The following is a 12,153-nucleotide window of genomic DNA, read 5'->3' as shown; positions in this document are numbered from 1 at the left end:
GATAGAGTACTAAGGAATTTGGGGGGGGGGTGAAATTGTCCCTTCCAGTTTCTGAAAGGGCAATAAAATCCAATTTGTGTTCTATAGAGGCATCCACTAGAAACCGTCTTTTAGCCAAGTCCTTAAGACCTCTGCTATTCCAAAAAAATCCTTTCATATTTCATCATGAAATTTCTTAGAGGTTCGGATCCTAGCACTTCTACGCACGGCCGACGCCGGATAAATCCTACGATTCCACTTGCGTTTAGGTCTGTTTTGGTCCTCTACCCGGTCCCCACGACCGAGCTCGGTGGACACATCCACCTGGGACTCAGCAATAATGGAAACTCTAGGCAATACATTGTACCATTTTTCATTTTTTTTCCATTTTATATTTTTTCCTGTCAATTATTTTTGGGTTTTTTAAAATGCCCAACGAATTGATCTCAACGAACAAAGCACTAATGCACAATACAAGAAAATAACTTGGTGAGCAAATAACCATTTCGTTGTTTTCAACCAGTTCTTTCCTTGATGGATGAATTAAGCCCAATAACACTTCCTTTCAACTGGAGCAAGATTGCAGAAGGCATCCTGAGATGGCACCAACCTGTAAATAGTTGGCATAAAAAATAATTAAAGACTAGTTTGTATAGGTATGCAGTACATATGCATCGCTATGTGTATATGAATCATGGACCATTTAGATGGATATTGGTAACCAATGAAATATAGGTTTCAACCTGAGGCAGCATCGATCTTAAATTAGAAACTATAAAGCTCTAGAGGATTAAAAACAATTCGAAATTAACAGTTTAATTTTGTCAAATGTATCAAGGATAAATGAAGTGGCATTCCCGTCATTCAAAACATACGTGCATGTAGATCAAAATGGAAAACAATGAGTATGGTGTATACATACGCATTGTTAACTTGGTGAAAATCATGATTGATAGAAGAGGAAAAGGTTCAAGGTTGACTTGGCGCCGCATCCTCGTCTATGTTGAGATGAGATATATTTTCCGCCACATCATCCTTTGACTGGATAACAAGAAATGAGGAACGTGAAACAAACAATCATGTCATACGTATGCAACAAGAGTTAATGGTGTCCCCAATTAAAAGGTAATGGGTTCATGTAAGTAGTCAGCTGTAGCGTATACCTCTTGGTCAGTACCCGAAACCTCCTCCTCGGATCCGCCATCTTCATCCTCGTCATACTGGAATTTGTGAAAAAGCAAGCAGTGAAGGAATAATTAGAGGAATATATACTTGATACGACATGTGTACCTCTTGCTATGGGAATGAAAGAAGAGGGTAATAGTATATGCAACTGTGTACATGTGTACCTCTTCCTGTTCATCTCCATTGGAAACTCTCTCGGATCCTTCATCCTCGTCATCCGACTGGAGTAATAAGAATGAGAAATAAAAGAGTATGTTGACACGTACCATAATCAGCACGAGGCAGTAGATAATGTGAGTATCAGCCATATGTATACCTCTTGGTCAGTACCTGAGACCTCCTCCTCGGATCCGCCATCTTCATCCTCATCATACTAGAATTAAGAAAAAGCAAGCAGGCATGTAATTATTATGAGTATATACTTGATACGACAATGTTTAGTCGTGAATGATAGATGGGGATAATAGTATGTGCAAGATCTAGTGTGCATGGGTATACCTCTTCTTCATGTGATGAGTACACTTCCTCCGATCCGTCGTCACTGTCGTCATCATCGTCAGAATTATCAGACTGAAGTAGAAACAATTAAGCAAGAATTAGAGCAATATTACTAAGATCGTGGCAATGCACTAAGAGAATCAGGATGGCTCAAATAGGAAATATGAACCACGCTTTCATTGTTGTAAAACCCATATAGAAACGTAGGTACCTCTCCGTCTGATCTTGATATCTTGAGTTTGGGATGGTTGGGGTGCATTTCTGCAGCGAGCCTCAGAGCGGCCTCTGTTGCCTCCACCTGCTCACCACAAAAGTCGTCCTTGCAGTCGAGCATGCATGTCACTTCCTTGAGAAAAGGCATATTTCCTGCCAAGCCAACGTCCTTTCCCACGCTAGCTAGCAATCCAATACTTCAAGCATCGGCAATGCTCCCTCTCCACACACGATCTCTATGTTTATCCTGAGATATGTTAGGTTCTGGAACTCATGGCTAGCAACAGTATATGATAGTGTGTCTTCTCTTGGATTTGATATGTAGAGGAAGCGGAGCGAAGACATCCTTTCGAGGATTTGCAGATCCAGTGCTTCCAACTCTTGCAGTTCAAACCAATTTTCCGAAAAGGGGCGCTTTATTACTTAAAAGATTTAAGCATTACGTCCGGCCTCTGCATAACTAAGATGCACACAGCCAAATAAGATCCTCTCACACAAAATAAAAATAAAAAGGCGAATTACTACGAAACATGTAGAGTCCGTATAACGCCTAAAGCGGAGGGGGGCCAATCCTTAGATCATGCTGCCACCCATGTTGGGCAAAAGTATCCCTCGTCGTAGCCTCCAATCGTGTACACACCTCCGTAAACAGGCCTCGATTCTCCACCCGTTGTAGAGAGGACCATAAACGAAGTGTCCCGGTACATCTATAGATAACCTACAATAGAGAAGTACTTTTATCGTTAAAAACCTTATCATTTCTACATAGCCAAAGCGACCAAATGATGGCAAGCGCTCCCACCCCGAGAAGAGTTCTAAACCTGTGATCAATCCCATGTAACCAGTTGCCAAATACATTAGCAACACTACAGGGAGGATACAAGCCAGAAGCTACTTGGATGACTGACCATATAGAACGAGCCAATTTGCATTGGAAGAATAAATGTTTTATTGTCTCCTCATGGTGACAAAAGACACATTGCGGGCTTCCATGCCAATTCCTCTTAATAAGGTTATCTTTAGTAAGAATGACTCCACGACGAAGATACCATGCAAAGATTTTATTCTTAAGAGGTATCTTCATCTTCCAGATCTTCTTGTTATTAACAACTGGCACGTCAGACTGGATTAACGCTCTATACATAGAATCCACCGAGAATTGTCCATTCCCATGGAGGTTCCATCGGAATACATCAGATCCATGTGACAATTGCACCGTGGACAACCGTTGGAGCAGGACGTTCCACGATTGGAGTCTGGGTCCAATTAAGTCTCTTCTGAACGTCACATTTGGCGAAAATGATTCCATTACCGTGGCGATAGTATCACCTTTGTGGCGCACAATGTTGTATAGAGTCGGATATTGTTCCCGGAGTGTGGCATTTCCTAGCCACTTGTCCTCCCAGAATCTAATTTCCGAGCCGTCCTTAATCAAGAAGGATTGCAGTTCAAACCATAGGTAGGAGACATGCGGAACACAAGAGAACTCCATCCACGATGGATGCCTGGGTAAAATCATGCCAGACAGTGACACCTAACGAAGCTCCCAAGGGGGAGACCACTCTTCCCAGCCATCAACTTCAACTGACTCATCCATCTCTCACAAGATCTCGAGAGTACGTAGTTTGCACACAGACTTGACCAGAGCCTTGTGCATGCTCTCATCCATGTCATCGAAACTGATTTCGAGCACCCTCAACTGTGTCAGCTTTCCCAACTCAGTGGGGAACTCTAAGGATTTGTCCATATGGTGTAGCTCTAGCTCTTCTAGGGACATCAGCTTCCCTATCCTGCCCATCATCCTTGTGCCCTCAGAAGCACGCATGCACATCAGCTTGGTTAGCTCACCAACAGAGGTCGGTAATTCTTTTATTCCAGTGTCCTGCACATCCAGTGTCTCCAAGAACTTGAGATGATGTCCAAAGTCACTCGGGAGCTCGGAAACAGGTGTTCCGAGCATCCCTAGGTACCTCAGCTGAACCAACTTCCCAAGATGATCAAAATTACAACCACCTACAGGGAAATAACAGTACTCTAGGGCCAGTACTCGTAATACTTTAAAGCTCAGAAGTGGAGGCAGAACAAGACCAACAGACCTGATAGCAATAAATGACCTCACATTTCCCATATCCATATGGTCAACGAATCCACCATGGATGGCTAACCTACGAGCAGTGATGCTTGTGCTAGGCGAACATGTGTTGTGTTGCACCTTGTCTTGTGTTGTCACAAAGGTTACTTCCCTTGACAAGGTGCGTATGAGATCCAACACAATGTCATGAACATGACAAGAATCTATCATGCTTATATTGTCCTGATTTATTGACTGGATCATACTCCTATTTACAAGATCATTATAGTAGCTCCGTCCCAGCTCTAATGCACCCATCTCTTGATCCATAGGTATAAAACCTTCCGCCCCCCACTTCCATATCACCCTATTTTTGAGAATCAATTCATCTTCTGGATATCCACTCAAGTGCAACAAGCAAGTCTTCAGGTGGAAAGGTAAATCATAATAGCTAAAAGACAATATTTTTCTTGTGTTTTGAATAGCTTCATTGTCTTCCTGACCAAAACCAATAGAGTCAAACACCTTAGACCAGACACCCCTTGGCTTACTAACAAGCAAGCTAGCTAATGTAATGATGGCCAATGGCACACCACCACATTTTCTGAAGAAATTATCAGAAAGTTCATCCGAGTGATCATCAAGACTTACACCTTCATCACCGAATATTCTGCTATGGAATAGCCTTTTGGAGTTGTCTTTAGAAAGTGGTTTTATGTTGTAAACACCACCAAGTTTTTTGGCAACTTCATGAATACGAGTAGTTGTGATTACTCTACTTCTGGAGTTACTATCCACCAGTGCACATTTTATTATTTCCCATGTTGATACATCCCAAATGTCATCAATAACAATTAGGTACCTACTCGCCGCACCCTGCCTCGACCTCGACGCGCCCTGCCCCGACCTCGCCGTCGCCGAGCCCTGCCCCGACCTCGCCGCGCGTTGCCCCGACCTCGCCGTCGCGCACGCCGAGCGCCCTGCCCCGACCTCGCCGCCGCTCGCCTGCACTGTGAGCCTCACCGCGCCGTTCCCCTCCCCCCCCCCCCCCCCCCGCCCGCCCAAACGCCGCCGCCCGCCTCGACGCCGACGACGAAGCAGGCCCCCTGTTCACATATATATTTAAAAAAATTTGTTCATATTGTAGTAGTAGTAGATGATGATGATGATGTATGTATGTTCATATGCAAAATTTAGGATTTTTTTCTGTTCATAGATTTTTTTGGTGATATTATTGTATAATATGCAAATGTTTGTATGTTCATATGCAAAGAATATGTCATTTTTTACAGAATTTTTATGATTTTTCTGTTGTAATTTTGTTCATAGATTTTTTATTTTGTTCATAGATTTTTTTATTTTTTTCTGTTGTAATTTTGTTCATAAAGTTTTAGGATGAAAAAAAAGAAGAAGAAGAAATAAAAAGGGAGGAGGAGAAGTTTCTTTTAGTTTTAGGATTATTTTAGTTTATGTTTAGTTTAGGAAGAAGGAAAAGAAAAAGGAGAAGAAGAGGAGAAATAAATAAGAAGAGGAAAAAAGGAAAAAAAAGAGGAGAAGAAGAAAGGAATAGAGGAGAAGAAGAAAAAATAGAAATTCCTTTCTTCTTCTCCTCTTTTTTTTTCTTCTTTTTTTTCTTCCTCTTCCTTTTCTTATTTTTTATCTGGTATGTCATTATCGATATACCCCCTCCCCGATAACTTCGACATGAGGGGGGGGAGGGGTCGCCAAGGGTTCGAGGGGCGAGGGTCGGGAACTAGCTAGGGTAGAGGGTCGAGGGTCACCGAGGGGTCGAGGGTCGCCGAGGGTTCGAGGGTCGAGGGGTCGTCATATGTCGTCGTTGTCGATATAACCCCCTCTCGACCGTGATAACTTATACCACAGGAGCACCCCCCCCCCCCCCCCGGCCCTCTCTCGAGGACACCCAAACCCTAGAAAAAATGATGTCGGTCTCCTACCCCCTCCCGCCGCGCCCCTACCCGACAAACTCTCTCGAGGCCACCCAAATTTACCAAGTTAAAAGAGCGTTGTCGTCGAGGCCACCCCAAACCCTTGAAGCATTGTCGAGGCCACCCCAAACCCTTGAAGCATTGCCGAGGCCACCCCAAACCCTAGAGAAGCAGCATCGAGGCATTCCTTATTGTGATTAGCTAGCTAGTTCTACGTTTGCCACTAATATATCCATCTGTCATGTTTGAATAATAATTGCCATGTTGTAAATATTTGCAGAAACTATGGAGCACCCCCGAGACGAAGCAACATAAGCTGTGTTGGGGGACATAATCGCACCAGGAAGTGATGTCGTCTTGTCGTTTCTCAACGACATCGATGGTCTGGAAGGACAGGGTGAAGAAGCAGGCTATGATTATGATGGCTCAGGTGACCCAATGCCGGTGCAAGAAGGAGACCGTGATGACAGCTCCGGTGACCCAATGCCGGTGCAAGGAGACCGTGATGACGGCTCCGGTGACCGAACTGAGTCCGGCTAGGTATATATATTAGTTAAGCCTGTGCTGACTAGCTAATTGATGCATTCATTGTTTTGGTATGTACACATATTAATTAATTCTCGTCTTTCTTCTCTTTTTAGCCCTCCAGATCGAGCACAACTTCGGTAAAGAGACGAGGCCCAAAGAAAAAGTTGCGCTCGGATGAAAGGTTTGAGATCACAGCAATCGCGCGCGATGGCATGCCGATGGAACCCATCCGGACAAAGGAAGCATTTGCTGCTCAGTGCGGGGTTCTTGTTAGGGACAAGATCCCGATTAGTATCCACCAATGGTTAAAGCCTAAGAAGGAAGACCCTAAGGTGTCTTATGTCGACGATATGCAGAAAGATGATCTTTGGACAGCGCTAAAGGAAAATTTCACCCTACCGCTAGAGGAGGATCCGGAGAAGCCAGTTAAAGAGCAATTGATCAAGTCTCATGCTCTTAAGAAGATGGCAGAACTATTCAGGAGGTGGAAGAATGAGCTGAAAACATCGTTTGTCGACAAAGAAAAGACACCAGAATTCACCGGCCGGTATGAGAAGATCAGAGATCACTGGCCCGCATTTGTGGCCCACAAGACATCGGACAAGTAAGAAGATGTCAGCGACAAACAAGAAAAATGCTGCGAAGAAGAAGCATCACCATCGCACGGGGTCGGGTGGCTACCTCAAAGCCCGGTCGTTGTGGGCCAAGGCTGAGAATGACCTGATTGATAAAGGGGTCGAACCAGAGACATTGAACTGGCCAGACGGTTGCCGGACTTGGTTCTTCGGGGTTGGCGGAACCTTGGACCCTATATCAGGGAAGTGCGTTTGGACGAACGAGCGATTGCGAATACCCGTCACGAGGCTTCAGGAGTATATCGAGGCAGCACAGCAAGGGACGTTCGTTCCAGACAGAGAGAATGACGAGCTCACAATGGCCCTCGGGAATCCTGAGCACCCTGGACGGACACGAGGCACGCCAGGCTCCGTTCCGTGGAAGGCTGGGTTTCCGGACGCAGGCGGTTACAAATGCCAGGAGAGGAGGAAGAAAGTGGAGCATACCCAACTGCAGGCGCTGCACGCAAGGGTACAGGCGATAGAGGAACGAGAAGCAGATCGCAGCAAACGACCTGCCGAAGCTTCCCCCGAAGCTACCCCACCATCTCAGCGGAGAAGTAGCATGGCTTCCACCGAGCTGCTTCAGCAGGAGCCTGTCTTCACGGCTCCTAGCTACCCCGTGGATGCTATCACGGAGTCTCAACATTGCCACCTTATGACACAATGGATGAAATTGAAAGTCAAGGCGGCTGTTGGCTCTGTTTCACCTCGTGAACCTGGCGCAACCTATCACTATCGGCCGATTCCAAAAGGATATGCTAGGGTGATGGTGGATGAAATAACGGACGGATTTGAGGACCTCGAGCTTGACCACCCTATGGGTGAAGGGGAGACTCGGCTGGGTTCTTCTCTGAAGACTCCATGCCTATGGCGGAAGGAGCTCATCAACCTTCCGAACTGGACGCCTCCGCCTCCTCCTCCACCTCCGGCGAGTCAGGGCACTCCGCCTCCTCCTCCGACAAGTGATCAGGGCACTCAGCCTCCTTCTCCGGCACGCAGCAGCACTCCGCCTCCTTCTCTGCCTGCGCCGACGTGCCCGAGCAGCCAGCCTCCTCCTTCTCCGCATCGTCAGCAAGGGCGGAAGAGACCCGCCGCTGCTCTGGCTGCTCCGGCACGTCGTAGTCCTTCTCCTCCACCTCGTAAGAAAGGAAAGAAGATAGCCGCAGCCGCTCCGTCTGCTCCGGCGTCTAGCAGTACAGCCAGAGGCAGGAGGCAATACAGATTCAGTCCTTCTCTGAAGACTCCAGAGAAGTTACCATACGAGAGGACCGTGGAGGAAAACGTGAAGATCGTGCGAGCCGAAGTGACAAACTTCTTTGAAGGGGTGAAAGCAAAGAAACATCCACCTCCGGAGGAGAAGATAGATCCGGTGAAAGTGAAGCGCACTCTGGCTGCCCTGACAAAACCACCAAAGTCTCCGCCAAAAGGCAACTATGAGCGCATTATTGAAAGGCCATTTATCGAAGCGGGGTGGTCGGGAAGTACTATCAGTGATCAAAGGTTAAAAGAACGACCAGCTGGGAAAAAAATTGCCCAGCTCGGAGAACAAGCGAACCAATCGTGCCCCCCGCTCAAGGTGTCTAGCGATATCGTCGCTAATGATCCAAGGATGGTGCCCGGTTATACCAATCTTGGAGATTACCTGCCCGACGATGTACATTATGATTTCTTGGAGGTGGAAGAACACAGATACGAGTACGGGAAGCTTCTCGTCAAAGATGAAAGATCTCTAACAACGATGATGCGAAGATTCCATGATTGGTACATGAAAACCTGCAGAGAGTCTGGCGGGAGGAATATTTTGACGCTGAGAGTTAAAGAGGAGCATGACCTCGTTGGAATTGATCTGTTGAATGTTCCATTTGAGGAGTTCTTCCAGTTTTTCAATCAACATGCCCTCGATAAATTAACGGTCACTTGCTACTGTCTGTAAGTACTACTTCTGTCATTAAGTCTCTATATATAGGTTAGCTCTTTCATTGCATGTATTTATAATTATCCTCGCTATATTATGCAGATTGAAGATCGCCGAATTGAAGAAAAGATAAATCGGTGATATTGGGTTCATTAACACAAATCTTATAGATGCATATACGGTTGAATTTAAGGCCAACTTGTTACGATCGTTGGTAATAAATGAAAACAAAGATATAATACTCTTTCCTTACAACTTCAAGTGAGTGTTACTGTCTTGTGCATATTCGGTTTCCCTTATTAGTCCAGGTTATAGTAATGTAATTGATGAGTTATGCATGCGTGCTCAGCTTCCACTATATTCTCCTAGAGATTAAGCTTGAGCAGGGACTAGTAACCGTCTTAGACTCGAGACGAAAAGATCCCCAGGAGTATGCGGACATGACTGAAATGCTCGAGAAGTAAGTTAAATCGATCATTATCGTACCATATTGGCAACTTTGTTCATTTCCTGATATCAAGTAATTGTTTTCTTTGTCTCGCAGGGTTTGGACAAAATTCACCTCAAAATCTTCGGGACTGCCGAAGAAGCTGCAATTTAGACACCCGAAAGTAAGTACTACTAGCATGTTCCGCGCATCTCCTAGTGATTCAAGCGCTAGTTTCATCAATACCATTTATAGCATGCTTGCTTATCAGTTTGATTGACCTCTATTTCTTGTAAAATGGTTGTGGCAGGAAGCCGGGAATAATTACTGTGGATACTACGTTTGCGAGTCCATCCGCCACACGACCTGTGAGCGGGGCTACTCTGACAAACAATATGAAGTGTGTAAATAATAATATTCATAATTTTATTTTATTACCATCATTTGTGTTGAGTTTCATTTATTCATATATATATATATATATATATATATATATATATATATATATATATATATATATTGACCCCCTTCTTCAAATTAGATGTTTCGGATGCGGGATGAACTCCTACCACCAGATCGTATGCGAGAAATTCAAGAGGAATTGGCGGCATTCTTTCTTGACCACGTGATCGATAAAGACGGAGAATACCATGTGGACCCTGAGTTCATATATAATTAGGAGATTATATTGTAAGAGATAATTATATTGTATATATGTAGCCAGTAGCGTCGGATAGATATACGAGAACTTGTTGTTCGACCAATCTCTCGGAAAAGGAGAGGTGGTCGATATCACTTCTCTCTGTATGTATATGTTCATGACGATCTTCTGTTTCCTTCATTTGCTTACTAGCTAGCGTGTCGAGTCCTCTCTATACGTATAGTACGTAGCGTCGACCAAGCACGGATATAAGAGAGGACACTTCTCTCTATTAATTAGCTAGCTAACACAATATATGAAACACCTAAATTAACCCCCCAAAACCCCTAAACCACCCCCTTTCAAAAAAACAAAAACCTCAGCTCCTGCCAGCTGCTGACGCGTGGACGCCTATTGGTCCCTGTTGGTGCCACCAACCGGGACCAAAGGGCCTCCTGCCTGGGCTCGCCGCACTGGCCACGTGGAGGCCCATCTGTCCCGGTTCATGTAAGAACCGGGACTAAAGGCCTAGGGCATTAGTAACGACACTTTAGTCCCGGTTCAACAACCGGGACAAATGGCCCTTACGAACCGGGATAAATGGCCCTTTTTCTACTAGTGATAGTAAAAATAAGACTTTTTAATCAAATAAAACTTATTTTATATATTTATCTTGGACGAAAAAATTTAAAAGTTTTATCCTCGATTCTAGTTAGAAAGCTTTACTGTTCTGCAAAGGTTTGAACTTGAAGACATGTTTTATGTGAGAGAAACAAAAAAGAAAAATGTATTTGCATGGATCTTAATGCGAAGAACGGATGGCTAGATAAGAGGGGCCTCGGTTTAGGTGCTCCAAAATACGTTTTGGTTGTTTTGGGTGCTGTTTTTTTCCGATGCATCCCATCGGTTGGAGAACCGCTGACAAGGTAGCGCAGCCCATCGGGTGGTGGAGAGGTGCCGGTGCAGAGGATCAGATGAGCGGCTTAGTACTGACCGGTTGGCTCATGGCGCGGTGCAGAGGTGCCGACGGCATGGCGATGCGGCGAGGTTGAGCCGGTGCCCTCGTCTGGAATCTTCCCGATCCAAGCCTCCGCTGCAGATCCAGCTCGGCTCGCCCGCCGTTCCTTCCCTGCCTGCATCACGCGCATCGGTTCTCAGGTGATTCCTCTGATTCCATCATCTCCCATTCATCAAAGAGCGCCGCTAGCTCCTCTGACTCGGGCCACCGCCGCTACCTCCAGGCTGCGCCGCCCGCTCGCCCGCCAGCATCTCCACCCAGCATCTCCCGCAACGTCCGCCACCACACACTAGTAGAAAACAGGGCTTTGGTTCGGGCCTAGCCAGCCCATTAGTCCCGGTTCTGCACGAACCGGGACCCATGGGGGGCATTCGTCCCGGTTCGTGAGCCCAGGGGGCCCGCCGGGGCCTCGTGGGCATTGGTCCCGGTTCGTCTGGACCCATTTGTCCCGGTTCTAAGCACGAACCGGGACCAATGGGCCTCGCTCCTGGCCCACAGCCATTGGTCCCGGTTCGTGACTCGAACCGGGACAGAAGGGGGAGCTTTAGCCCCGGTTCCAGCCACGAACCGGGACAAATAAGTTGTCTATATACACCCCATCGCCGCAGCAGAGCACTCCACAGTGCTCTGTTTTTTCTGGCCGGCAAGGGGAGGGCATTTGGGTGCTCTAGCTCACCTGCTATGCACATGAGGTGTTCGATGAAATGCCCGAGCCACACTAGTTAAGCTTTCTCCTCTCAAAGCTCGACCTCCGAGCTCCATTTTTCCCAAGATTTGTCTAGGTTTAGTAGTCCGTCACGCCCCGTCCCCGTCTTCACTGCCGTCGATCGCCCGCGCCGATCTCGTCGCCGGCACCACCGTGGTGAGCCTCTTGTTCTTATATTCTTTCTGAAAGAAAAAAATTCTTACTTTAGATAGATACTTGTCTAATTTTCTTACTTTTGACACACATAATTATATATAATGCACGCGGATGAACCGGCAATGGATGTATGGTGACAGACACACCTCCGAGTACATTAAGGGCGTGCATAATTTTCTCGAAGTGGCTGAGGCAAACAAGCAGAATGGTTTTATCTTTTATCCATGCCCTAAATGTGGGAATACGAAGTCTTA

At 46.0% G+C, this 12,153-nt stretch overlaps 1 pseudogene; it reads right to left on the bottom strand.

The window, feature by feature from the left end:
• Positions 1 to 948: 948 nt before the first annotated feature.
• Positions 949 to 11,052, bottom strand: LOC109784680 (disease resistance protein RGA5-like; annotated as a pseudogene).
• Between the last annotated feature and the right edge of the window lie 1,101 nt (positions 11,053 to 12,153).

Source organism: Aegilops tauschii, chromosome 6, assembly GCF_002575655.3.
Source record: "Aegilops tauschii subsp. strangulata cultivar AL8/78 chromosome 6, Aet v6.0, whole genome shotgun sequence".
NCBI lineage: Eukaryota > Viridiplantae > Streptophyta > Magnoliopsida > Poales > Poaceae > Aegilops > Aegilops tauschii.
The sequence above is the reverse complement of the archived record's forward strand: the minus strand, read 5'-3'. Positions and strand labels throughout refer to the sequence as shown.